This window comes from Haliotis cracherodii, unplaced genomic scaffold (assembly GCF_022045235.1).
Source record: "Haliotis cracherodii isolate W230 unplaced genomic scaffold, xgHalCrac1.p SCAF_6, whole genome shotgun sequence".
NCBI lineage: Eukaryota > Metazoa > Mollusca > Gastropoda > Lepetellida > Haliotidae > Haliotis > Haliotis cracherodii.
This window is the reverse complement of record NW_027266319.1, coordinates 57,701,668-57,729,055: the sequence shown is the minus strand read 5'-3', so window position 1 is coordinate 57,729,055 and position 27,388 is coordinate 57,701,668. Positions and strand designations below refer to the sequence as shown.

The 27,388-nt window shown below is 38.0% G+C and overlaps 1 pseudogene; it reads left to right on the top strand.

The window, feature by feature from the left end:
* The first annotated feature begins 311 nt into the window (after nucleotides 1–311).
* On the top strand, nucleotides 312–27,185 carry LOC139446529 (uncharacterized; annotated as a pseudogene).
* Nucleotides 27,186–27,388: the final 203 nt, after the last annotated feature.

The following is a 27,388-nucleotide window of genomic DNA, read 5'->3' as shown; positions in this document are numbered from 1 at the left end:
TTATTCTTGTGTTAACATTAATATCCATATTATTATACGTTGTTTGTTTTCTAACAAAAAATTATATACAATTACTGAAGTGCAAGTAAAGATATTATTACTGTTTTAGTACTGATAACAGTGCAGAGATGGCTTAAGCTTCCTTTCTGACAGAAATACTGATTTGTTGACTTTGGAGTTACAGGGATCTGTTGTTATTTTAATAATTGTAAACTATGACATTTGTGTACTCCAAAAATAATTTAATAGTCCATTTATTTTACAGTCATTTTTTTCAATCAGGTTCTTTCTTTTACAGTTGTTTATTTCAAATGTTTTTCAGACTCGAGAGCTATGACGGAAACTGCAATTTTGGGAAAGAGACTGAACTTGAAGCTGAGTTCGAAATGACACTGCCCCCAGTCGAAACTAATAGGGATGTAAATGGTGACAGTCATCTTCCTTTTTTAGCATATGAAGCTATAAATTATTACTTACAGCCTTTTCAGAAGAAACTTGGTTCAAGTTCAAAGAATCTGTACACTAGTAGGTTTTTGAATTTTTTTCGTTATTCAAAACCTGGTTACATGTGTTTCCTGAAGTCTGAGTGCCGTGCTGAAATGAAGAAGCATGTGACTTACAAAGTTGATATTGCAATTGATGACAATGGTTCTGTTGTGGAGGGGCAGTCTGAGTGTGCTGCAGGCCAGGGTCCATCAGGACATTGCAAACATATTTGTGCAGTGTTATATGCTATGCACAAATTTTCAACAACTGGCGATGCCATAAAGGCGACTGACCTTGATTTATGCAACAGTGAACTGAATGTTATATTTGACCCACGACCAGTTCAGTATCGCAAAGTGCCAAATTACCCTGACTTTTTTCGCAATGTTTGGTTAAACCACCCTAGTGTCAATACATTTCCAGTTTCTCAAATGTTTCCTCCAGCAAATCCATTTGCTGTTAATCATGATCATGATTATCTTAAGTTATCTTTAGCTGACCAATACCTGAAATCCCAGAATATATCAGAAATATCAGATTTGGATAAAACCAACCTTGAAATAATAACCCGTAAACAGTCTAAGAGCGAGGAATGGAAAACTGAACACACAAAGAGAATTTCTTCTTCCAATTTTGGGAAAATTTGTTTGGCAACAGACAAAACTGATTTTCATAAACTTGCTAGATCAATGACTAAGCCTTTTGAGGACATTCAAAGTCCACCACTTAGACATGGCAGAAAATATGAAAAGGTGGCAATAAAAGCTTTTGAAAGGTCAAGTGGTTTCAAAACCTCACCATGAGGCATGTTTGTGTCAGATGTTCATCCATTTCTCGCAGCTTCACCAGATTCACTTCTCGTTGATGATACTACCATTGAAGTGAAATGTCCATTTGCATCTAAAGACCGCCTAATCTCAGAGATAACTGTTCCCTATTTGAACGTATCTGAGGGAAAACTTACCCTTGACAAAAGCAAGCCATAATTCTTTCAAGTGCAAGGGCAGCTCTACTGTACTGGTAGAAAACAATATGACATAAAATGTGGTTCGAAATCATCATTCTTTCGCAACAGTTCATTATTACGGGATGTATTGGATATGCCTAATATTATGTTAGACTTAAATATCTCCTTAGGTATTACATTATGGAATGCGACGAACTCATCGAACAAATGCTCAAAGAATCTGATGCAGAAGAACCTATGACAGCTAAATCTTTAGATAAATATAGAGAAAGACTCGCAGCTTTGGTAGCCGGTGGAAAATGTTCCCAATATTTGGGAAAAAATTATACCATCGAAAAAATTGATAACATGAGCGATGAAGAAATTAAAAAACTGTACGCGCGTTTCGAGTCTAGACTGGGAGCTACCATGACTAAAATGATAGGGTCGGCTATATTACAACTATACAGTCGTAGCTAGTACGTTTCTCCCTATCCCGACAGAACATCGCTTGTATTTATGCAAATCTCTCGTGAAAGACCCATTCATTGAACACGCCATAAGCTCAGTGAGCTGTGAGTTTTATCATAGATACGGAATGTTCTTAGCTCCACTCACCATAGCTTTAATAACAGCTAGGTATTGTCAATTTAAACATACGTGCCCACTTAATAATAATGGAGACTCAACAGGTGACACCACAACAGATTGCGAACGAGGAAATAACTGCACCACAGATTGTGAACGAGGAAATAACTGCACAACAGATTGCGGAACAACGAGTGAATGAGGAACCACCACATGTGAATGAGAAAATACTAAAAGCCAGAGTGACAAAGAATCCTTTGAAAATAGCCACAGGAAGAAAGGGAGGGCTGGCGAGGAAAGCGAAATTAATATATAATTCAAATATTAATCCGATTAAAACATGGGCACTAGTAGGAGTTGCTGGTATAGTGGCTGTATGGTTCTTTTATAAGACCGGAGAAGAGAAAACGTCAGCACCAATGTAACAACAACTTCAATTAGAGGTTAGCCCCCATATAATGCTATAAGAAGCATGACTACTCCAGTTACAGACGGTAAAATGTTGGTAAACGCAACGTATCATTCAGCGGTGGTCACCGGCTTGGCCATTGGCTATGCCCGTATAGCTAAAATGATTACTAAAGCCACACCTCCCAAGCTAGATTTTAATGGTTATGATATAGCTATAGGTATGATGATTCTGGATATTGGATTGGCTATGGCTACAAAAGATATGCTCATCAAACCAAAACGTATCCCGGAAGACATAATGAAGTAATTAATTAAACATTTGAATATTTTATATCATTGAACATTTGAATATTTTATATTCATATAAACATGGCAACAATTGCTATAATGGTCGGTGGAGCTATTGTTAATGCTCTAGCTTTTTTGGGGAGTAATTATTTATTTTCTACTTTGAGGAAATCAAACGCTAAAGAAGTTGAAGAGGAGCGTAAACGACATAACAAAGCTTTAGAACAACTCGAAGCAGCTCAGTCACAATATACGCGGCAGAGAATGAAGAGATTAGACTTTATTCATGAAGAAATGTGTAAAGGAAGGACATTCAATTCAAACGTTTAAGGATGTCGAATCTGCCATGCACGAATACTTCCTCGTTTATGGGAAAAAACTTGACCCAATACTGAGACCAACAATGATTCAGTTTTACACACCATCAGAGGCTCAGAAAGACCGCGAGGTCGCATTTGTGATAATGGGGTTATTAGCTGTTGCAATTGTCAACTATACCATGACCTAGTCAGAGTGACAGCTAATCTATAAATCACCATGACAGCTAATCTAAAAATAGCGTTGGCTGACTGCCTAATCAATAGTGTAGATGTGATTTACCTTTTAGACAAATGATATGATATGTGTATAACCATGAATCTGTGCAAATATACACTCATTGGGAAATCGATTCAATGTCAGAAGCCATCTGTGGGTATTTACTGTGGCACTCAAGCTTATAACATCAGAAAGGGTTTTAAAAATTATGTTTGTTCTGTATGTGGGATTGGAGTCAAATGTAGTTACAGTTTATGTATGAGTCACGGTGCTGATAAGGTCAGGAAGCAGATTATTTATGCTAGGAAGAGAGATTGCATCAATGAGAGGAATAGGTTGGGGAGAATACGTATTTATATATGAAAAACAACCATTTAGACAAATGAATCATTTTGTATATACCATGGTCACAATGGTTTTTGTCAGAGAGTTGAAGGCTATGGCAAAACAACATGGTGTACATGGATAATCTCGAATGAGAAAAGCTGAATTGATTACCTTACTCGGTTTGGAATACAACAAACCCCAGACTGTTAGAGAACTCAAAGCTCAAGCAAGAAACAGTGGGCTGAGAGGTTATTCTCGAATGAGAAGAGCTGAATTGATCGCTTTACTAGATGATAATGATGATGATGATAATATTCAACAAGAATTAATATTTGTACCCACATCCGCCGGCGTTGGTAAATATCTAAGAGGTTGGAAGATGGATATTAATTCCAACATGGATGTTAACGATATTAAGCCCATCATATCGAGTAAAATTAACGAGGAGTTAGATGATTTACATAGTACAAAATACCAGCTGATGATTAAAATGTTATTGAGTAAAAGTAAGATACTAGAAACGCATCATTAGATACATCAATTCAGAGGATACAGGAAACTTTAGAACGCTGGACTAATAGAGGTTCGGGTTGGGGTGTGGATAAAATCGGTAGTTTATATTTAGATATAGCAAATCATATGCCCTTCAAAGGTGGATCTTATATAGATTTACCCCCGTATTATAAGAAGAAAAAAGCCATAATTAATGTAAAAAATAAATCCGATGGCTGTTTAAGAATGATAAGATCTGCATTGTTCCCCGTAGACAAGCATCCGGATAGACCTTCTAGCTATCACCAAAATGATGGACCCAACTTCGATGGTTTAGACGAACCTACACCAATATCACAAATTGATAAGGTGGAAAAGCAAAATAATTTAGCTATAAATGTTTTCGGACATTCTAAAGGAATTGTTGTACACAGGATAAGCTCCGCTCTGGAACATATTCCCAGAATCAATTCATTTCTGATCGAAAAAGATGGAAAATATTATTATAAGTGGATAAAGAGTTTAAACAGGCTATTATACGATCAAACTAAATATAAGGGAAAGAAATATTTCTGCGAAAGAAGCCTACATGGGTACAGCAGACAAGATCTATTAGAAGCGCATAAAGAAGACTGTAGAGGTGTTGGACAGACCGCTATCAGGATCCATATGCCTAAAGAGGGAAAAAATATATTAAAATTTGAACATTATTGTTATCAAATGCCAGTACCGTACGTAATTTACGCCGACTTCGAAGCGCTTATCAAACCCATAGAAAATACAAACCGTAGCAATCAAGATAATAGTTTTACGTACAAAACTCAAGAACATGTTTCTTGTGGGTTTGGATATATAGTTGTAAGGTATGATGGGAAAATAAACCAGCCCATGATTTACAGAGGTCCCGATGCAGCGGGAAAGTTCCTAGAATATCTACAAAACGAAGAGAGAATAATCAGGGAAAATTTATCGCGTAAGAAACCCATGTGTATGACGAGGGATGATTGGAGGGCCTATAAGAAGTCAACGAGTTGAGTTGTCATGTTTGTAACAAACCCCTGAATGGGGATTCCGTAAGAGATCATTGCCACGTCACGGGTAATTATCGGGGGGCCGATCATAACGAGTGTAACTTGAAACTAAAAATGAATTCTCAAACAATACCCATCCCCGTTGTGTTTCATAACCTTAGGGGATACGATTCACATTCATTATGCAAGCTATCTCAAAGACCGACGGCGGTTTAACGTGCATTCCTAACAATATGGAAAAATACATATCGTTCTCGTTGACATTATAGGGACAAGAATGGGAAATCTAGAATAAAGCAAAGTAATGGGCTTAGATTCATAGACTCCGTACAGTTTCTGTTATCTTCCCTGGACAATTTAGCTAATGTGAACAATCCCGATGACTTTGCGATAACAAATCAATATACCGATAAGATAACTTGTCATTTGTTGCTGAGAAAAGGTGTATATCCTTACGAATATATGGATGATTGGTCAAGATTCGAAGAAACTGAATTACCACCCCTTGAATCATTCTATAGTAACTTAACAGAATCTAAAATAACCGATGCCGATTATGAACACGCTCCGACGGTCTGGGATAAATTAGGTTGTAAGAATTTAGGCGATTATCACGATCTGTACTTAAAAACCGATGTACTGTTATTCGCAGATATATTTGAGATATTTAGAAAGACATGTTTAAAACAATACGGCTTGGACCCGGCATGGTACTATTCCAGTCCGGGACTATCGTGGGATGCATTGTTGAAGAAGATCGGCGTAGAACTAAAACTACTCACAGATTATGATATGCACTTGTTTATTGAGAAAGGATTAAGAGGGGGTATGCCGATGGCAGCAAAAAGGTATTCTAAGGCTAATAATAAATTAGTGGAAAGATACGATCCGAGTAAACCCGACACGCACATATTATATCTCGACGCCAACAATTTGTACGGATGGGCTATGAGTCAACCTTTACCCACGGGTGGTTTTGAGTGGGTCGATGATATCAATGTGAATGATGTGAATAAAGGGTACATACTAGAAGTTGACTTGGAATATCCAAATTCGTTACATTAAGACCATAACAGTTATCCCCTAGCTCCAGAAAGATTAATGGTTAATAAAGATGGGATGTCGGAATATCAACACTCTTTGATGGGTAATACAAGGTTAGCTAACGTAGAAAAACTTGTACCAAATTTGATGGATAAGACAAAATATATAGTTCACCGTCCACTGCGCCGCCAGACCGACCAAGTCACTCTTCAGAGGTCTCAGCCCCCAGGAAGCTGCCCTAGCCAACAGGCATAGACAGCAGCAGACCCGAAACCGCCACACACGCTCGCCAGCCGACGCCGTGCCTTCCCATGCTTGACACCCCCCATCCAAATCCCATGCCCAAACTTTTCCGCATTATCGAATATTCTTTTACCGCCCACTCCTACCCAGCCAACCCCTTAACTTTATTAGATTAGACTGTATTCTTTTGGGGGGTTGCAATTCTTTATTTATTCATTAAGCTGTTTTTCCCCAATAGTATAAGTGCTTCCCCGTGTGCGAGATACGCATTAGTCGGAAAGCGCACGTTAAATCTCCCAGATTGATTGATTGATTGATTGATTGAGATTCAGGGTTCGGCGTTTGGTTTTCAAAGAGTGTACAACTTTCAGGAGTTGAGTGGGACGCACGTGCAAGGCGGGCAACATGTGCTCTGTTACACGTGGTTGGATGTTGGACGGTATTGAAAAGAATTTATAGTCTAAATTCTTGGTGAGTTTGGATGTAATAAAAGTGTCTCCTATTTCACAGTGATTAAGTGTTCAGTGCTCACGTATGTAGAATTAGTGTGGTTGAATAAATATTTTAGTTTAACCCTTGTTGTGCTATTTTTTAAGTATGTATATTGCCTATTGCTTGCGTCAGGACAGCGTCTTTACGCTTCAGAGGACCTGTAAGTTACTTTAACATTTGTTTGTTTTTGTAACGTGGCGGGAAAATTCTAGGGGCTGGTCAGGTATTCACCTTAGCCCCACTGGCCAAGGCTCGCTAAATACAAAGTGTTTATTCCTACTACAGGATATTTATGATCCCCAAACACACAAGCGTGATAACATCTTTATCATGTGTCATTCTTTAATTCTGTGCTTCAAAATCGCTATCCCTCTCTCACAAACATTACTATGGTGGCCGAGAGGGGACATCGCTTTCTCGCTCTATCGCTTTATCGCTCTATCGCTTTCTCGCTTTCTTGCGGTTAAGCAGTATCCCCTCTTGACCACTACAGGGGCCGCATGTGCTATCTGCTGCAATTGGGAGGTAATGTTGAACTTTTCTCACTATTTACTTAAAACATAATTTATCTGTACAGACGTGGGTGATTTTCAAAACAATCCACCGGTTTTTGCGTAAAATGTAATTGATTGCTTTACGGCCCTATTCAGATGTATGTGACCATCACGCCGAAAGCGCGTGGCAGATCATGGCAATACGCTCTAAATAAATCAGGTTAAAATCTAAATATATTCTTTTCAAAAGGAGTTAAAAGACTATGGTTAATTAGTCATGGCTGATTGTTTTGCAAAAATACAATCTTATAATTGTGGGTGTTCTATAACTTGTTTTCGGTAGTATATGATGTTACTGTGTGTCGTAAGCTTGTCCGTAAATGTTCTTTTTGACATTTGATGTATGTTTAACTTGAATTGTGTTTCTTGTCTTGTGCAAATCTACAAATATATGTACTTGCATATAGTAATTTGATAAACACCGCTGTGAGTGAGTGAGAATGGTTTCACGTCGTTTTAACAATAATCCAGTTATATCACGGGTCACACCAGAAATGGGCTTCACACATTGTACCCATGTGGGGAATCGAACTGGGTCTTCGGCTTGACGATCGAACGCTTTAACCACTAGGCTACCCCACTGCCCCCATCGCTGTGGCGTTACCACAGTTGATATGTGTACTTGTGTAAACTACACATATGGAGAGACATAATTGGTATGGCCACATAGTTAAGGTTGATAACAATATGAAATGCATTACTATGATTATCTATAACATATATTAAATCAGCTATCATTGTGATATGTTATGTATATCTGAAGTATAGTATTTTGTCAAAATTATGTGTGTGTGTGTGTGTGTGTGTGTGTGTGTGTGTGTGTGTGTTTCCGACACATTGTCTGTGTAAAAAGGTAGTAGATAACAACATAACTCACATCAGAACGCACAATTGTTAACCATACAGTTTAAATGGATAGAGAATTGCTACATGAATATGTATATTCCTGCCTGAGCCTATACTATAATTGGATATCTAGTCTCTCCTTCTGGGAAAGTTAAACTTTATTTTACAAGCACTTAAGCATTAAATTTAATTCCCAAAGACAGTTTGATCGAAAGTCATTATAAGAAATGAGTTGTTTAAAAAAAATATTTACAACGCATTTCATTTCTATTGTCCAAGGAATGGGGTTACGGGTTAATGACGCTCTCGAAAGTCGTATATGTGACTTAAGGTAGAGACATATATCTAATTCATCTGTATTTTGTAAGGGAAACATAACTGTGTACATGTATGCATAATGAACAAAATATGAACAGTGACTATCTGTATTCTTTGAATCTTGCTTATTTATTACACTACAAGAAAATATGCAAGCTAAACGAGAAATATTACGTGTGTATTTTGTAACATATCTATCTACTACAAGATGTTTAAAAAATATAATCATAAATAGCGTTGAGAATTACAGGATCACTAAATATCAACAAAAAACGTTTTAATGTACGGCATTATGGGAAATATCGCTTTATCGCTTTATCGCTCTATCGCTTTCTCGCGGTATAGCAATATTCCCTCTTGTGGGTTTTAATCATAAAAGAGAGTTGAGATTTTTCCAGTCGGATTTCAAATTATACATATGGACGGAATGTTGAAATTTTCTCACTATCTACTTAAATATATACTACTCAAAATTTGATAAGGATCACTAGGTGATATGTGTGTAAGTTACCACAAACATAACAAAAGACATGACTCTGACTCAGTGTTTAATCATGTTATGAATGAAAATTCATGAACGGCACGAACTTGTATCAATATGGAATGTTTGAAATCTGCAAACACCAAAAGGCATTTCATTAAAAAATGTTAACAGCAAACAAGAGAAAGAATGACACAGTTATGAGGGATAGTCCATCATTACACTTAGTCGATGAAGTGTCAATATCGGGTATGACCCCCCCTTGCATCAATGACGGCCTGACAACGTCGAGATATGCTTTCAATAAGCACCCGGATGTTCCCAATGGGAAGGTTGTTCCACTCTTCCACGAGGGCATGTCCGAGCTCTGCCAAAGTCGTGGGTTGTGCTCTACGGCGTGAAAGGGCAACCTGCAGCATGTTCCAGACATGCTCAATCGGGTTCAAGTCCGGCAAGCGCGCTGGCCAATCCATGCGGACAACTGTCTCCTGCTCAAGGTACTGCTCAACCACCCTGGCGCGATGAGAACGGGCGTTATCATCCATCAGGATGAACTCAGGGCCAACAGCACCAGCGTAGGGTCTGACGTGCACATCGAGGATCTCATCCCAGTACCTCACCCCCGTCAGTGTTCCTCTCTCCAGGACATGAAGATCTGTCCTTCCATCTCTGTTGATTCCACCCCAGACCATGATGGAACCACCACCATAACGGTCATGTTCACTGATGTTGGCATCATGGAAACGTTCACGTTGTCGTCGCCACACCCGCTGCCTCCTGTCTCTAAAGTCCAAACAATACCTGGACTCATCGGTGAACAGAACTGGAACCCAATCGTTCCGTGTCCAAGTGACATGATCTTCAGCCCATTCCAATCGCTCCCGCCAGTGTCGAACAGTCAGGGGGATTCGGACACATGCCCTTCTCGAGTAGTGACCTGCATTGTGAAGACGATTCCGTATCGTCTGAGTGGACACATTCACCCCCGAGGCGTTCAGGAGGTCGTTACGTAGGCTGGTTGCTGTCCAGAAGGGATGACGTCGTGCCTGAAGAGCCACAAAATGATCTTGGCGTTGGGTTGTCGACCTCTGACGACCACCCCCATGTCGGTGTGCTGCTGTACCAAAATTTTGCTGTCGGGACCAGGCCCTGCTTACAACGCTCTGGCTGACGTTTAGTGCATTGGCAACGTCACGTTGTGAATAGCCAGCATCAAGCATTCCAATACATCTGCCCAGTTGTTCTGTCGTCAGGCGACGCCTTACACGTTGAGGGGGCATTGCGTAGATAAACGTAGTGTAAACACTCAATTGAGTTTAAAGTTTCAGAATGAATCAGACACCGTTGCCTGATTGGAAATCGTGCAATGGTAACAAAAGCATGAACTGTGATGTGAAACGCATTTCCCATGGCATGAAATGCACGTGCAAGTGTGTTGGAGACGTTTTTGATTTCACTTGAACACAATATTGCCAGTTATGCAGTTATTTTGTTTTTTTATTAAGAAAAATATCTACGATCCTTATCAAATTTTGAGTAGTATGATTTAACAGTACAGACATATGTGCTTTTATAACAATCCACGTATTTCTGCGTAATAAAGAATTTGATTGATTTATGACCCTATTTAGCTATTGGATCCCCCGCCCCCAGGCCAAGTTATCAAACCAAATAGCAAATAACACCGCTCAGTAGCGCTGAGTAGTACGTACTTCCTAAAAAGCAATAGTATTTTCCTAAAAACAACGCTTATATCAACGTTTATTCTGTTTGCGGAGTAGATGTCATCAAAGTGGAAGTCCTCACCCAAGCAATAGTTAATACTACCGGATGTCCATTATGTAATTTCTAGTTTTTGGATGACATATTTTTCTCAGTAAGCGTAATGTGGAAATTGGTTAGTTGATTGGTTTTATATTCAAGTTGGTATTTCCGCTATTCAAAGTGTTCAGTGAGGCCGTCTTATCAACAGTCATTTCTGAGACATAAATGCAAAGTATAATTACCTTATTCGAAAGTAATAATTAAGCGCCCCGCTCTAATCAATGCCCACGGCGATATTTGCTAAAATATTGGCTAGTGAACAATCCCAATTAGCACCCCTTGCGATTGATTAATGTACACCAGACTTATTCGCGTATAATACACACTCCTGCGTTATATGCACACTTAATTATGGGCAATTAAATTCGGGAAAAATATATCTGTCGTACATAAACATTTCAGGCTGTCAGCATAAACCACGAAATTTATCTTTCAACTCAACTTTTTTTTTCGCCAAAATATTATTCTTGAGAGCGACCTGGGCACTTATTACGTCGAATACGGTAATTATGTCTACGCTAATTTTTTTGCATTTATAATTTACATTAATTTCAAGATTTACAGCACATACTATTCAAAAGAAGTTAAAGAACACCCGATTCCTTCATATGACTATGGCTAGTCATTAGAAGAAGCTAAGCAATAGGGCGAGAAAGCGATAGAGGGATAAAGCCAGAAAGTGATAGAGCGAGAAAGCAAAAGAGCGATAGAGCTATTAGAGCGATAAGGCGATAAAGCGATAAAGCGATAAAGCGAGAAAGCGATGTCCCCTCTCGGCCACCATACATTACCGAAACATTGGGAGTTTTCCTGGAATGCGCGCATTAATATTTGTACGTCACAGGGTAAGTGATGTGTCAGCAAGTGACAGTGACAGCTTGAGTAACTGCCCTTTGTCAAAGGGAAGCTACTCGAACCCTAGTCTATGAGACGGCCACGCTCACGGCCACAGTCAGACGTTGTTGACAGTCGGTCTGTCCTGTCATAACGTTAAGAAGTGTAGTCAGATGTACACACAGCGACAAAAAGAAACACGGTAACAATTCAAACATATTTCGGCCAAATCCAACTAGATTTTATTTTGATCTGTGGAGAAGGTTTCAAGCCGCAGAGGTCATGTTTGTTTATAAACAGTGAAAGTAGTCCTACTTGACCTTTGATATTTGTATCTCTATCTGCATATGACCCCAACGGATATCGTTTTTATCCGTTGGCTTTATCCGATTGAGAAACCTACCCATTATATGATACATATTCTGTATTAGGAATAGCCACTACGTATTTAGCTCGCCAAGGCTCGCTAAATACAATGTTTATTCCTAATGCAGGATATTTAACCCTCTGGATGCCGAGTTTTTTTTCTGACGCACATTTTCCCCAAGATCGGAAAAGTGAAGGTGGTGCGGGAATTGCGCTAACGCGGCACTGGATCTACCTCTGGCTATAAAATTACGCAGAGGTGAAGAATATTAAATTTCCTATTTGATTGTGTAGATTTAACAGTAAACATCAAACCTGTTTTAAAAATAGACACTCCTAAGTGTTGTCCGAGAATATATTCTGCGTTGAAAAACAGTAAATTTCTCCGCTTTTTATCGTACACCGATAAAAGTACTGTGCGACAATTTTTTTAATTAAGAAGCTTTACGGAAACTGTGAGCGAGCAAAATACTGCCTAATATCTGAACGACATAACTACATATCAAATGCAGTTATATGCGTATGTATAACGACATACATTCAATTCCAAAAGTAGCATGCCGTAAATGACGAAAACTGCTTTTTCTCTATGACGTCAAAAGGTGACAGAGAGGTTACACACGTACAAAGAAAAGGGGACATGACTCCGCTATGCTTAGCTCTAGTTTGTTGTAACTCAGGTCACTTGGCGAGAATTAGCTGTGGGTAAGGACAATGTATTATCGTGGTGTTTTGTTCAGGAGGAACCAAACTATTCCAACACAAATATCGATATTGAAACTGTACACGTTTAGTTATAAAATATAACCGTAAGAAACTTTGAAATCGTACTTCATAAAAAGGAGGTAATAGAGAAATGGATGGCCCTATCTAACCTATAACTTAGTCCTTAGATTCCAACATTCTCCTCATTGTGTAAGTGTAATTTGGCTAATGTTGCATCATTATTAATGGAGCACAAGCCTTATCATCAAATGTAATGAAATACCCTAAAAATAACACCATTCCTTTTGACGTCATGGCTGGTTTTATGTCTTTGATAACGTCGGAAAAAGACGACACTGGTATTTTGATTAATATATATCTCCCCTAATTTTCTTGCATGGTATGGAAAATCTGGATGTGTGGAACCGAATTTGACGCTTTTTCGACACAACATAAAATGACTGCTCTCACCTAGTAAATAATGTCTTGAATATGTAAACAATTAGATAGTTCAGGTGTATCTTAATTGGACAAGACACGCACCTGTTTAGCATTAATTTACGTAATAAAATTCCCCCAAAAATATTTCAAAACAACCAAACTTATTTTCAATATCGGACAATTATATTTGTTCATTATTATGTTATTATTTCTTACACAACAAAAGATTGGAAGAAAGCTCTATTGGTATAGAATTATGAGGATAGTCGTATAGTCGCTTGAACCAACGGCCGGGTTACCTGGCATGGGTTATATTTTTATACATTTTACAATTCCTGGAGAAATAAAGTAAACTGTTTACTATCCTGTGATCACAATATTGAAAAAAAGAATGAAACCATTGATTATATAATGCAAAACGAGAGGAATAATTCGTAAATTGTTTGTGACTAACGCGCACCTGGCGAATCGTTAGATATCACTGTTCTCTGTATCCAACGACATAAAAAAAACAATTCCAAGACCAAGACATTTCAGAAATGTGTGCATATATTTACCGAAAAATATTATCCATTTTGTTAAAGTAATATAGATCTATTCAAGTTTAGTTATAAAATAAAATGAAACAGCTATTCAAAGACATTGGTTATATGAACTTATGATATTGACTATTACACATCCCAAGAAATACGTACATGCTGCAGTTACCTTTACGCTTCATCTTGTAACACTTGTCCAAAGGAAAGAAACATCGTAATTGACACTAAAAACCTATCAATTTGTTATGTAAACAATGTTCAAACAAACAGAAGATTATCAAAGTTTCGTTCATACATGTTGTGGCTTATATTTGCGTATGATATAATTTTAAACATTGACAAGTATCCAAAGGGAAATTAATAGTGTGAAAAAATGTATAAAACATATGCAAAATCTACATCATTACTGAAACTATAAACAGCATGATACAGTGATTGTGTGCTCTCTCATTCAAGGACCTTCACCTCAAAGAAATTACCAAATATGTACAACAATGTTGACGTATGACATCACTACCTGTGACCAACTTTTACAAAATTGCGTGTTCACTGTCAACAGTACGCGGGATTTTACGAGGGGACTTTCGTTGATTCAGGGATCGCATATACATAAATGTGACATGTAAGTAATCAGAAACATTCTGACAATCTATGTACTGTTATTTTTTGTTATAACTTTCATTGAAAAGAACCGAAATAGGCAGAAATTCCGATAAATACCGTTGTCGTTGTGCGTGATTTTGCGTCAGTCATGGCGTCACACAGGACGGTAACTTTGACAATTTCTGTTGAAAATATCAAATCATTGCAATGTATCTATTTTTGTTTCCCTAATTCTTCCTACGATTCTCTTCCCATGCATATTCTGACAATGTTGAGCCTATATCTTGAACGAATAGACGAATGGATAGCTCAAAATAGGAGAAAATGCTACACTGTAAAATCTGAATTTTGCTTTGTTTACATTTCAAACAAGTGCAGTTTTTCGAGCACAGCGTTCGTTTTCACACCTAACATATTTTGCTTGATTTAATCCAGCCACTTTGTATTGGTGACAAAGACCATTGGTCATTTGATTCTAAAATGTATGAGGAATTCAAGGATGTAGGTATCGCAGCTAAGTTTGAAATATACGCGATGTTACAGGCGCCTCATAACCGGTCTACCTGAAACGTGATTTTGTAAACACTAGCCAATATGGCGGAAAGTTCACTTCGGCGTTCGTGTTTGCCTCTTTTCCAAAACATTCGAAACGATTCTCGGGTTATCGGAGACGTTTTGGAATGATAATTGGTGATTTCATAAAAGACAGATACCCGTGATCACTAATATGCTATTTTTGAAATTCATTTCTCCGAGTAAATATCCTAAATATAGATTTCAAAACATGCTGTAAATAACGCCGTGAATGGTGATTTAGTAATGTGTAAAAAATGGCGACATTTACAATGTACCTAATTTTCAAAGGTCATTTTCAGTACTTTTGCTTGGCCTAAAATGCCAATGGATGATATCACAGAACAGGAAATTTCCCACCTTATTCAAAACTGTGAAGTGTATTTGTGTTGGTTATGTATTTTGAATTTTATTCGACTTCAAAGTGAGGGTTGTAGAGGAAGGACATATATGTCCCTCTGGCATCCAGGGGGTTAACATTCCCAAACACACTCGCGTGATAACCTCAATGTAACTATCCCCATTTTACCTTTTTTTTTTTTACAAACATTCGCCTCTGGCCCGCTAAAACAATGCTGTAAATACTCCCCATAGCAACCATGCGTCATTACTTCCATGACGTCACTACCCTTGGTCTTATGACGTCACTACTTTTACTCCCCAACCGTCAAGTCATCATAACAACACAACGCGTCCGGTCGTTAGCGATTTCACCTCTTGCGATTTCACCTGTGGCTCACCTCATGCCTTTTTTTCATTGCTGTATGAGGGATGCCTCCCAACAGGAAAGCGGCGCTGGCCCACCGACTAGTAAAGGGTCCGAAAGCCAGTAGGACGGGGATAAGGAGAAATTATGTGGTTGGAGCAGACGTGGCGCATCAGTGGAGACGGAGTAGTCCAAAACACAGCAGGTACGTTGGATAGCGATTTAGTCTGTATTAATTTGCGCAATATTATGCATATACAAACTTGGCTACGACAGTGCTTAATTCCTACTATAACAAACACAAATACGGCAATGCTGGCTAACAGCACGCTCACAAACGGAGACGCGCATATGCCTGAGCGCATTCAGACACCGACTCTGGATAGGTTTTCAAGCAATCAAGGACACATAAACATTGACACATTTGCATGAGAAGTTTTGCAAACAGAGAAGGATACGAAAGCATCGTGAACATAAATAACATGCATCCGTCCCAACAACAAGCACAAACACTCAATCCATTCGCAACTATGAATTTAAACTATTCAACTGTTTTTGGCATAACCGCAACAAATACATATCCTGTTTACAGTTAGATGTTAGAGCGGAACACAGCAGATCAATCTTTTCCCAGCAACTGTGGGGAAAAATATCCATCTGCGAATTCTTTGAGCTCAAACAACAACTATCGGCCCAAAATCGGGCACCTCAAGAAATGTCGGCATTTACATTGGCGCTCGAAGCCACAAAGACTAACAAGCCAGATACATATTAACCCCCTGGATGCCACAGGGACATATATATCCCTCCTCTACAACCCTCACTTTGAAGTCGAATAAAATTCAAAATACATCATCCACACAGATACACTTCAAAGTTTTGAATAAGGTGGGAAATTTCCTGTTCTGTGATATCATTCACTGGCATTTTAGGCAAAGCAAAAGTAATGAAAGTGATCTCTGAAAATTAGGTACATGGCACATGTCGCCATTTTTTACACATTGCTAAATCACCACTCACGGCGTTATTTACAGCATGTTTTGAAATCTATATTGAGGATACTTACTCTGAGAAATGAATTTCAAAAATAGCATATTAGTGATCACGGGTATCTGTCTTTTATGAAATCACCAATTATCATTCCAAAACGTCTCCGATAACCCGAGAATCGTTTCGAATGTTTTGGAAAAGACGCAAACACGAACGCCGAAGTGAACTTTCCGCCATATTGGCTAGTGTTTACAAAATCACGTTTCAGGTAGACCGGTTATGAGGCGCCTGTAACATCGCGTATATTTCAAACTTAGCTGCGATACCTACATCCTTGAATTCCTCATACATTTTAGAATCAAATGACCAATGGTCTTTGTCACCAATACAAAGTGGCTGGATTAAATCAAGCAAATCAGATGTTAGAGCGGAACACATCAGATCAATCTTTTCCCAGCAACTGTGGGGAAAAATATCGCCATTTTTTACACATTGCTAAATCACCACTCACGGCGTTGTTTACAGCATGTTTTGAAATCTATATTTCGGATATTTACTCGGAGAAAAGAATTTCAAAAATAGCATATTAGTAGTCACAGGTATCTGACTTGTACGAAATCACCAATGATCATTCCAAAACGTCTCCGATAACCCCTTGAATCGTTTTGAATGTTTTAGAAAATACCCAAACACGAACGCCGATGTGAACTTTCCGCCATATTGGATAGTGTTTACGAAATCACGTTTCAGGTAGACCGGTTATGAGGCGCCTGTAGCATCACGTATATTTCAAACTTAGCTGCGATACATACATCCTTGAATTCCTCATACATTTTAGAATCAATTCTACCATGTCATTGATGAATGCTTGATTCTGATTGGTTAAAATGTTTTCTACGGAAACCCCTTTCAAATATAATAAGCTTTTTCACAAAAAAACGTGCGTATGAATACATTATGTCCGATTGTCATACATATCTTTTAGAATTCTAAACATTTTCCGATATACACCCTTCATGAGAAGTACATACAATAGCTTATTTCTGTCAAAGTCAAATGCTATACGAAAATCTATGAAAGCTGCATGGAATCTGTGTTTTGTTTTCTCAAATACTTTTGACATAAAGATTGTAGGACAAATACATTATCAATTGTAGAATAGTCATGTCTAAAACCTGCTGGACATTCATGTAATACTTTATGAACCTGTAGCCATATTTTTATTCTGGATTCAAGGATAGATGTGAATATTTTACCCATTAAATTTAGCAAAGAGATACCACGGTTAATATTTGGATCATAAACGTCCCCTTTTTTATACAATGGGATAATCATGCCGACATTCCAACTATCGGGAAAAACACCGCTATCCAATATAGCATTGAATAATATTTCTAAATATGGTAAAATTGAATTAGCGTGTTTAAAAAAGTCGGATGGTATGCCATCAATACCCGGGGATTTGCCCATTTTAAGTGACTTGATTGATTTCTCAATCTCCTCTCTGGTAATACTTTGACAGATTATCCATACTGTTACAATAAGTACATTCATCATCGAGATGTGTCATATAATCATTGACAGTTGCATCAAACCCATCACTGCTTTTACAACCAGTTCGGTTTAGTAAATCCTTAAAATGTATAACACTTCTCTGCCGAGATATGTATCTTCTCATTACGGTTCTGCAGCAGTGCTTTTATTATAAACCAAAACTTCTTACAATCGCCATCTGCAACTGCTGTACGAATTTCGTCCGCGATCATATTGTTGAAATGTTGGCATTTCTCTTTGCACAAAAGGCGGAAGTGTCTCTTAGACTGAATATACCTGGTCAAATTATCATTTGTTCGACATCTCTGAAACGTGTTTAGACGACAATATTTGGCCTACCTTTAACCCCCTGGATGCCACAGGGACATATATGTCCTTCCTCTACAACCCTCGCTTTGAAGTCGAATAAAATTCAAAATACTTCACCCACACAAATACACTTCACAGTTTTGAATAAGGTGGGAAATTTCCTGTTCTGTGATATCATCCACTGGCATTTTATGCCAAGCAAAAGTACTGAAAATGACCTTTGAAAATTAGGTACATTGTAAATGTCGCCATTTTTTACACATTACTAAATCACCATTCACGGCGTTATTTACAGAATGTTTTGAAATCTATATTTAGGATATTTACTCGGAGAAATGAATTTCAAAAATAGCATATTAGTGATCACGGGTATCTGTCTTTTATGAAATCACCAATTATCATTCCAAAACGTCTCCGATAACCTGAGAATCGTTTCGAATGTTTTGGAAAAGACGCAAACACGAACGCCGAAGTGAACTTTCCGCCATATTGGCTAGTGTTTACAAAATCACGTTTCAGGTAGACCGGTTATGAGGCGCCTGTAACATCGCGTATATTTCAAACTTAGCTGCGATACCTACATCCTTGAATTCCTCATACATTTTAGAATCAAATGACCAATGGTCTTTGTCACCAATACAAAGTGGCTGGATTAAATCAAGCAAAATATGTTAGGTGTGAAAACGAACGCTGTGCTCGAAAAACTGCACTTGTTTGAAATGTAAACAAAGCAAAATTCAGATTTTACACAGTGTAGCATTTCCTCCTATTTTGAGCTATCCATTCGTCTATTCGTTCAAGATATAGGCTCAACATTGTCAGAATATGCATGGGAAGAGAATCGTAGGAAGAATTAGGGAAACAAAAATAGATACATTGCAATGATTTGATATTTTCAACAGAAATTGTCAAAGTTACCGTCCTGTGTGACGCCATGACTGACGCAAAATCACGCACAACGACAACGGTATTTATCGGAATTTCTGCCTATTTCGTTTCTTTTCAATGAAAGTTATAACAAAAAATAACAGTACATAGATTGTCAGAATGTTTCTGATTACTTACATGTCACATTTATGTATATGCGATCCCTGAATCAACGAAAGTCCCCTCGTAAAATCCCGCGTACTGTTGACAGTGAACACGCCATTTTGTAAAAGTCGGTCACAGGTAGTGATGTCATACGTCAACATTGTTGTACATATTTGGTAATTTCTTTGAGGTGAAGGTCCTTGAATGAGAGTGCACACAATCACTGTATCATGCTGTTTACAGTTTCAGTAATGATGTAGATTTTGCATATGTTTTATACATTTTTTCACACTATTAATTTCCCTTTGGATATTTGTCAATGTTCAAAATTATATCATACGCAAATATAAGCCACAACATATATGATCGAAACTTTGATAATCTTCTGTTTGTTTGAACATTGTTTACATAACAAATTGATAGGTTTTTAGTGTCAATTACGATGTTTCTTTCCTTTGGACAAGTGTTACAAGATGAAGCGTAAAGGTAACTGCAGCATGTACGTATTTCTTGGGATGTGTAATAATCAATATCATAAGTTCATATAACCAATGTCTTTGAATAGCTGTTTCATTTTATTTTATAACTAAACTTGAATAGATCTATATTACTTTAACAAAATGGATAATATTTTTCGGTAAATATATGCACACATTTCTGAAATGTCTTGGTCTTGGAATTGTTTTTTTTATGTCGTTGGATACAGAGAACAGTGATATCTAACGATTCGCCAGGTGCGCGTTAGTCACAAACAATTTACGAATTATTCCTCTCGTTTTGCATTATATAATCAATGGTTTCATTCTTTTTTTCAATATTGTGATCACAGGATAGTAAACAGTTTACTTTATTCCTCCAGGAATTGTAAAATGTATACAAATATAACCCATGCCAGGTAACCCGGCCGTTGGTTCAAACGACTATACGACTATCCTCATAATTCTATACCAATAGAGCTTTCTTCCTATCTTTTGTTGTGTAAGAAATAACAACATAATAATGAACAAATATAATTGTCCGATATCGAAAATAAGTTTGGTTGTTTTGAAATATTTTTATTTGGGAATTTTATTACGTAAATTAATGCTAAACAGGTGCATGTCTTGTCCAATTAAGATACACCTGAACTATCTAATTGTTTACATATTCAAGACATTATTTACTAGGTGAGAGCAGTCATTTTATGTTGTGTCGAAAAAGCGTCAAATTCGGTTCCACACATCCAGATTTTCCATACCATGCAAGAAAATTAGGGGAGATAGATATTAATCAAAATACCAGTGTCGTCTTTTTCCGACGTTATCAAAGACATAAAACCAGCCATGACGTCAAAAGGAATGGTGTTATTTTTAGGGTATTTCATTACATTTGATGATAAGGCTAGTGCTCCATTAATAATGATGCAACATTAGCCAAATTACACTTACACAATCAGGAGAATGTTGGAATCTAAGGACTAAGTTATAGGTTAGATAGGGCCATCCATTTCTCTATTACCTCCTTTTTATGAAGAACGATTTCAAAATTTCTTATGGGTATATTTTATAACTAAACGTGTACAGTTTCAATATCGATATTTGTTTTGGAATAGTTTGGTTCCTCCTGAACAAAACACCACGATAATACATTGTCCTTACCCACAGCTAATTCTCGCCAAGTGACCTGAGTTACAACAAACTAGAGCTAAGCATAGCGGAGTCATGTCCCCTTTTCTTTGTACGTGTGTAACCTCTCTGTCACCTTTTGACGTCATAGAGAAAAAGTAAGCGTAAGCGTCACTGAAGAGGTCAGAGAGAAACGTAAAGGAAACAAGATGTTACATTTGAAGCGAACGATTATACGGAGAGAGTCAGAAATATAAGAGCGGGGCTTATCCCTTATATGGTGGGTGCACGTAAAAATGATAAGACTGCTTACCTCTCCTATTGACGTAGCGAAGTGTGAAAAAGGTCAGTGACAAGATAGTGATAAACGGCGAAGTCTATGTCCTTGAAAATGATGACCTCAGAAAGATCAGTAATCGACCACCAACAGGGGGTCACCTAGTCGTAATTGTGGGGCACATGGAGGGACGCCTCATGGGACCAGGGGGAGCGGCGGTGGGGGTTCTCATTGGGGAGTCTGTTACAGCCTAGAAAGACGGCCGTGGCCCAATTTCAAAGACCGATACATATCTACATGTACGGACACAACACCATCTACACTGCTCAATCTTAATGTGTGTGTGTGTGGAACATACAAGAAATACACTCCCATCTGCAAGACAACACCTTCATGGCATTTTGTGTTCAATTCTATGTGGCAGAGTAATATTTTGTACATACAAGTTAGGTTTTAATTCTATTTTAGCTATAGTTTTATACACATTCTTTTTCATATTTGAATTAAAGAAAAAGCAGTTTTCGTCATTTACGGCATGCTACTTTTGGAATTGAATGTATGTCGTTATACATACGCACATAACTGCATTTGATATGTAGTTATGTCGTTCAGATATTAGGCAGTATTTTGCTCGCTCACAGTTTCCGTGAAGCCTCTTAATTAAAAAAATTGTCGCACAGTACTTTTATCGGTGTACGATAAAAAGCGGAGAAATTTACTGTTTTTCAACGCAGAATATATTCTCGGACAACACTTAAGAGTGTCTATTTTTAAAACTGGTTTGATGTTTACTGTTAAAGCTACACAATCAAATAGGAAATTTAATATTCTTCACCTCTGCGTAATTTTATAGCCAGAGGTAGATCCAGTGCCGCGTTAGCGCAATTCCCGCACCACCTTCACTTTTCCGATCTTAGGAAAATGTGCGTCAGAAAAAAAACTCGGCATCCAGAGGGTTAAAGTACAGTACCACAAAATTTTCAAACACGTGATCATACCCTATGACGTAATTTGTAGTATTTTGTTGCCAGTCACACGGGCGAAACAATGCCCTGTGACGTCAGGGGTCATCGAGTGTGCATAAGCTCCTCCCAGTGATCTATCATCTCTACACGCAATGTCATTGAATACGCCCTGCGGTGTTGTGAGTTTTGAGTATTTGTTTACTGATTATAGCCTGCGCATTTTAGAGCAAACGCTAGTTTACGAAAGCACTTTTATGTTTTGTATAATTTTTATTTCGTTTTTCTCGTAATTGAAGTGGATAAATGGGAACTAATAAAATACGTATATTTTTTTCCAGTTCATCAATTTTCATTATTATGCACAAGAATGCAGTTTATTAATGTCTCCAGTGTTAGGGTAGGTTACCCCGAACTCTCTATCCTTAGCCCTTGGATCCCCTTTACGATAAATCACCCCTTTACGATCATTAAGGTTAGGAACCCGTTTAGTCGCTTTTAGATCACCCTAAGTCTATCCTTAACCCTTGGATCCCCTTTACGATCCATCACCCCTTTACGATCATTAGGGTTAGATACTCGTTTAGTGGCTATTATAGATTATATGAAAACACAAAAACGTCGAGTACAAAGGATGAAATGGTTTTGTGTCGAATATTTTGGCTACTGGAAACTATCCTGGGGCATTCACACAAGCGACTTTCACCGGCTACATTTTTTCAGTACTGATTCAAAAGCTAACTCACCGTTGCGTCGTCACTAGTCATGCTTATTCCTCCCTCATTCCTTATTATTATCCACATCATCCTTACAGTGTTCCCTGGGGCGGTCGGGTAGCCTAGTGGTTAAAGCGTTCGCTCGTCACGCCGAAGACCCGGGTTCGAGTCCCGACATGGGTACAATGTGTGAAGCCCATTTCTGGTGTCCCCCGCCGTGATATTGCTGGAATATTGCTAAAAGCGGCGTAAAACCATACTCACTCACTACAGTGTTCCCTACCACACTTTTCTGTCACAAAAATCACCCGACGAATTATTAAATACCATATCATTCATGCCTACTCGCGAGATCGACGTCTGACGTCTGACGCCTGGAGCCGTTTTCAGTTCCCGGCATATCGGCTCATTCCTCACCACTTGGTATCTTGTAGATTACAGAATGGTACGAGTGTGCCAAATGGCATCGGGATCATTCGTAAGTGTCCGTAGACTAGAGGCACGAGACACAATGCCTACCCGTAACCTTCGTAAGTGTCCGTCACCTATTCGACCCTTTTCGTTCAGTTCCGTAACGTCATAGGCATGACTAGGTAACTTTGCACTAAGTTTAACAGTGTGGACGTAGCTCAGTCGGTTAGCTGTCAGGCTAACAATCCGAAGGTCGCGGGTTTGCGTTCAACGGATTCTCGCAACAACTGGTTGCATGTCTTGAGACATGTGACCTACGGCAGAGATCGTCCTCACGAGAAGTTGTGGTACTGTATTCTAAAGGTGCTCCTTAACAGCACTTGAATTTAATTTAACTTGTAAAATACAATATATTAGAAGATGGCCCGAGTCCATTCTGGAATGGACAACGATATCTATCACAGATTGAAAACAGTTAGTATTTGCTAGTACATAGTCATCTAGGCTTGATCCATTCATTACTTGTAATACACGTGACTGAACCAACTTCATCACATTTTCTCCTACCATTTACAATGTGCATTCCCCACAACTTGCATACTTCCCATAGAGCTAACCCATACTTATTCACTACAAGGTCTTGCGTTGATCTTGTCTCGTTAAAGTCATCTTCAATTAAAAAATCGTCATTCAACCCGACTCTGGCATTGACATCCTCTAATATCACTACAATATCGTGATTTAATAGCTGATATTTTTTAGTCCAACTCTTCAATACCATCAGTCTCAGGGTCCTCGTATAACGGGGATTTCAGGGAGTATGTATAGAAACCCAATGATGAAAATTTCCTTAACTTTAAAAAATATACAATTTGCTGTTCTGGAAATAGTCTCTCAAACAAGTGTTCAAATGTCGTGCGTATATAAACAGCAAAAACACCGGAAAACCGACCAAACTGCCGTTTTCTCTTTGCTGGGGTTACATAACATAAATAATCAGGAAATAAGTTTACTAGCTTACTAGTGTCACTCTGCATAGTTTCGACATAACCGAAAATACTATGTAGTAGCGGTAGTTGTCGGGGTGGTAAACACAACAAACAGGGTGTGAGCTGATGGCTGTTTATTCTCTTAGAAGAGAATGGTGAATAAATACGACCTGCAACAATGTATAAATAATGAGACATACTGCATACAAGACATAGAACATTGACATTGTTTTAATATACATAATGGTCTTACATCTAATGGACATTCAATTAGCAAGAAACCAATGTTACTCATGTAGGAAGTAACCTGTACAATGATATATATATTATATCTGCTTATGACCCTATAATCAGTTTAAACTAAACATAAACCATGTCTACTGTCATAACACTAGACGGTATAATACTATGTATACATGGTAATTACAAAGATATATCAGCATATATATAGATACATACATTTATACATTCATGAATAACACATAGACAATACATACCAGATTGGTGAAACCTGTGCCGTGTCACCAAGGCTTCTAAGATAGTGCCAGTTACATCTGCATTGACAAAGTATAAACTAATGCAGATACTATTTACACTATAATTATACACAACACACAAGTAAAATAGGTATTTAAAATAAGGATTGATCAAATTACTTAAATAATGCACTTTCACACATACGCATACATTCTTGTACACAATTGACACAATTACCTTAATGTGGTATGAGGTATAGAATTACTACAGTTTATTTAGGGTTTAGTTTTATTTAGTTATTGTTCAAGTTAAGATGATAATAGCCTAGGATAAATTAGCTATTTATCAATTAAAGAAACTGCTTTATAATACTTTATCATATAAAATAATCATGATCAGAAAACACTAAACTGTGGATTCAATACACAACCTGATTAGAAATAAACCAAGCACAACTTATTTCTAACTTTAAGAATTAGAAATACACAAATACATATAAAGTATCACACAAGAAATATACTATGACTAACCTTCAAATCCATGAAATATTCACATCCATTAGCATGATTAGATCCATGAATTCAAGATCCATTCACAATATATACAAAATGACTATGATGTACATACATCAAGTGTAATCTGGCAACTGCCTCAGATCACAAGCAAACAAAGGAATACCTGTGGTCAGCTGTGAGTGACCACAGAGAACAATAGAGTGCTCTATGCGCGGGGTGGGATACTAAGTGCTGTGGGTGAAAAGCATGCAGTGGTATGGTTAGTCAAGGTTGGATAAATAATAGACTGAATGAAACAGATAAGCTATGGTATTAATGTTTAAGTTGAAATACAATTATATGGCAAAAGTAAGGCAGGTAAATAAACTATGTACTTAATTCAAATATGAAAAAGAATGTGTATAAAACTATAGCTAAAATAGAATTAAAACCTAACTTGTATGTACAAAATATTACTCTGCCACATAGAATTGAACACAAAATGCCATGAAGGTGTTGTCTTGCAGATGGGAGTGTATTTCTTGTATGTTCCACACACACACACATTAAGATTGAGCAGTGTAGATGGTGTTGTGTCCGTACATGTAGATATGTATCGGTCTTTGAAATTGGGCCACGGCCGTCTTTCTAGGCTGTAACAGACTCCCCAATGAGAACCCCCACCGCCGCTCCCCCTGGTCCCATGAGGCGTCCCTCCATGTGCCCCACAATTACGACTAGGTGACCCCCTGTTGGTGGTCGATTACTGATCTTTCTGAGGTCATCATTTTCAAGGACATAGACTTCGCCGTTTATCACTATCTTGTCACTGACCTTTTTCACACTTCGCTACGTCAATAGGAGAGGTAAGCAGTCTTATCATTTTTACGTGCACCCACCATATAAGGGATAAGCCCCGCTCTTATATTTCTGACTCTCTCCGTATAATCGTTCGCTTCAAATGTAACATCTTGTTTCCTTTACGTTTCTCTCTGACCTCTTCAGTGACGCTTACGCTTACTTTTTCTCTATGACGTCAAAAGGCGACAGAGAGGTTACACACGTACAATGAAAAGGGGGCATAACTCCGCTAAGCTTAGCACTAGTTTATTGTAACTGTGGGTAAGGATAATCCCATTATGTGTAAAAAATGGCGACATGTACCATGTACCTAATTTTCAGAGATCACTTTCAGTACTTTTGCTTGGCCTAAAATGCCAGTGGATGATATCACAGAACACGGAATTTCCCACCTTATTCAAAACTGTGAAGTGTATTTGTGTGGGTGATGTATTTTGAATTATATTCGACTTCAAAGTGAGGGTTGTAGATGAAGGACATATATGTCCCTCTGGCATCCAGGGGGTTGAGACCTGTCAAAGTAAATGACCTCGTTAAAGCGGACGGAGATCTGACTGACATGAAAAGTTATTCGTATAATTCAACCTCTGAACACATTTAATGTCTTTGTTGTCAAAACTGCATATGGCCAGATTGAAGTTCCAAGATTCAGATTGTGATGTTGCCAGATACTGTTTCTAGGGCGCCAAGATCATCACCACCAAGTCCGGGTTTGCGTCTGTGTTAGAGGGTTTGCTGTTTGATGAATTTTTCTACCACCCGAATCCCAAAACCGGACTTCGTATAGACAGGTTTGCCTTTGTGAACGATGATGACATCGATAACTGCCAATGAAAATGAAAACACAATGGAAAAGACTAAACTTAGTTAACATGAACTTAGTTCACAAATGTGTACAGGTAAGAAAAAGAAAATATTAAAAATAGTATCTCTGTAGCTGAATTAAAAACTAAAATTTATCCAATTGTTATTAAATCTCCAAATTATTTCAGTTATGGTAAGCGTCAAATTAATATTATCCACACAAGACTTAAACA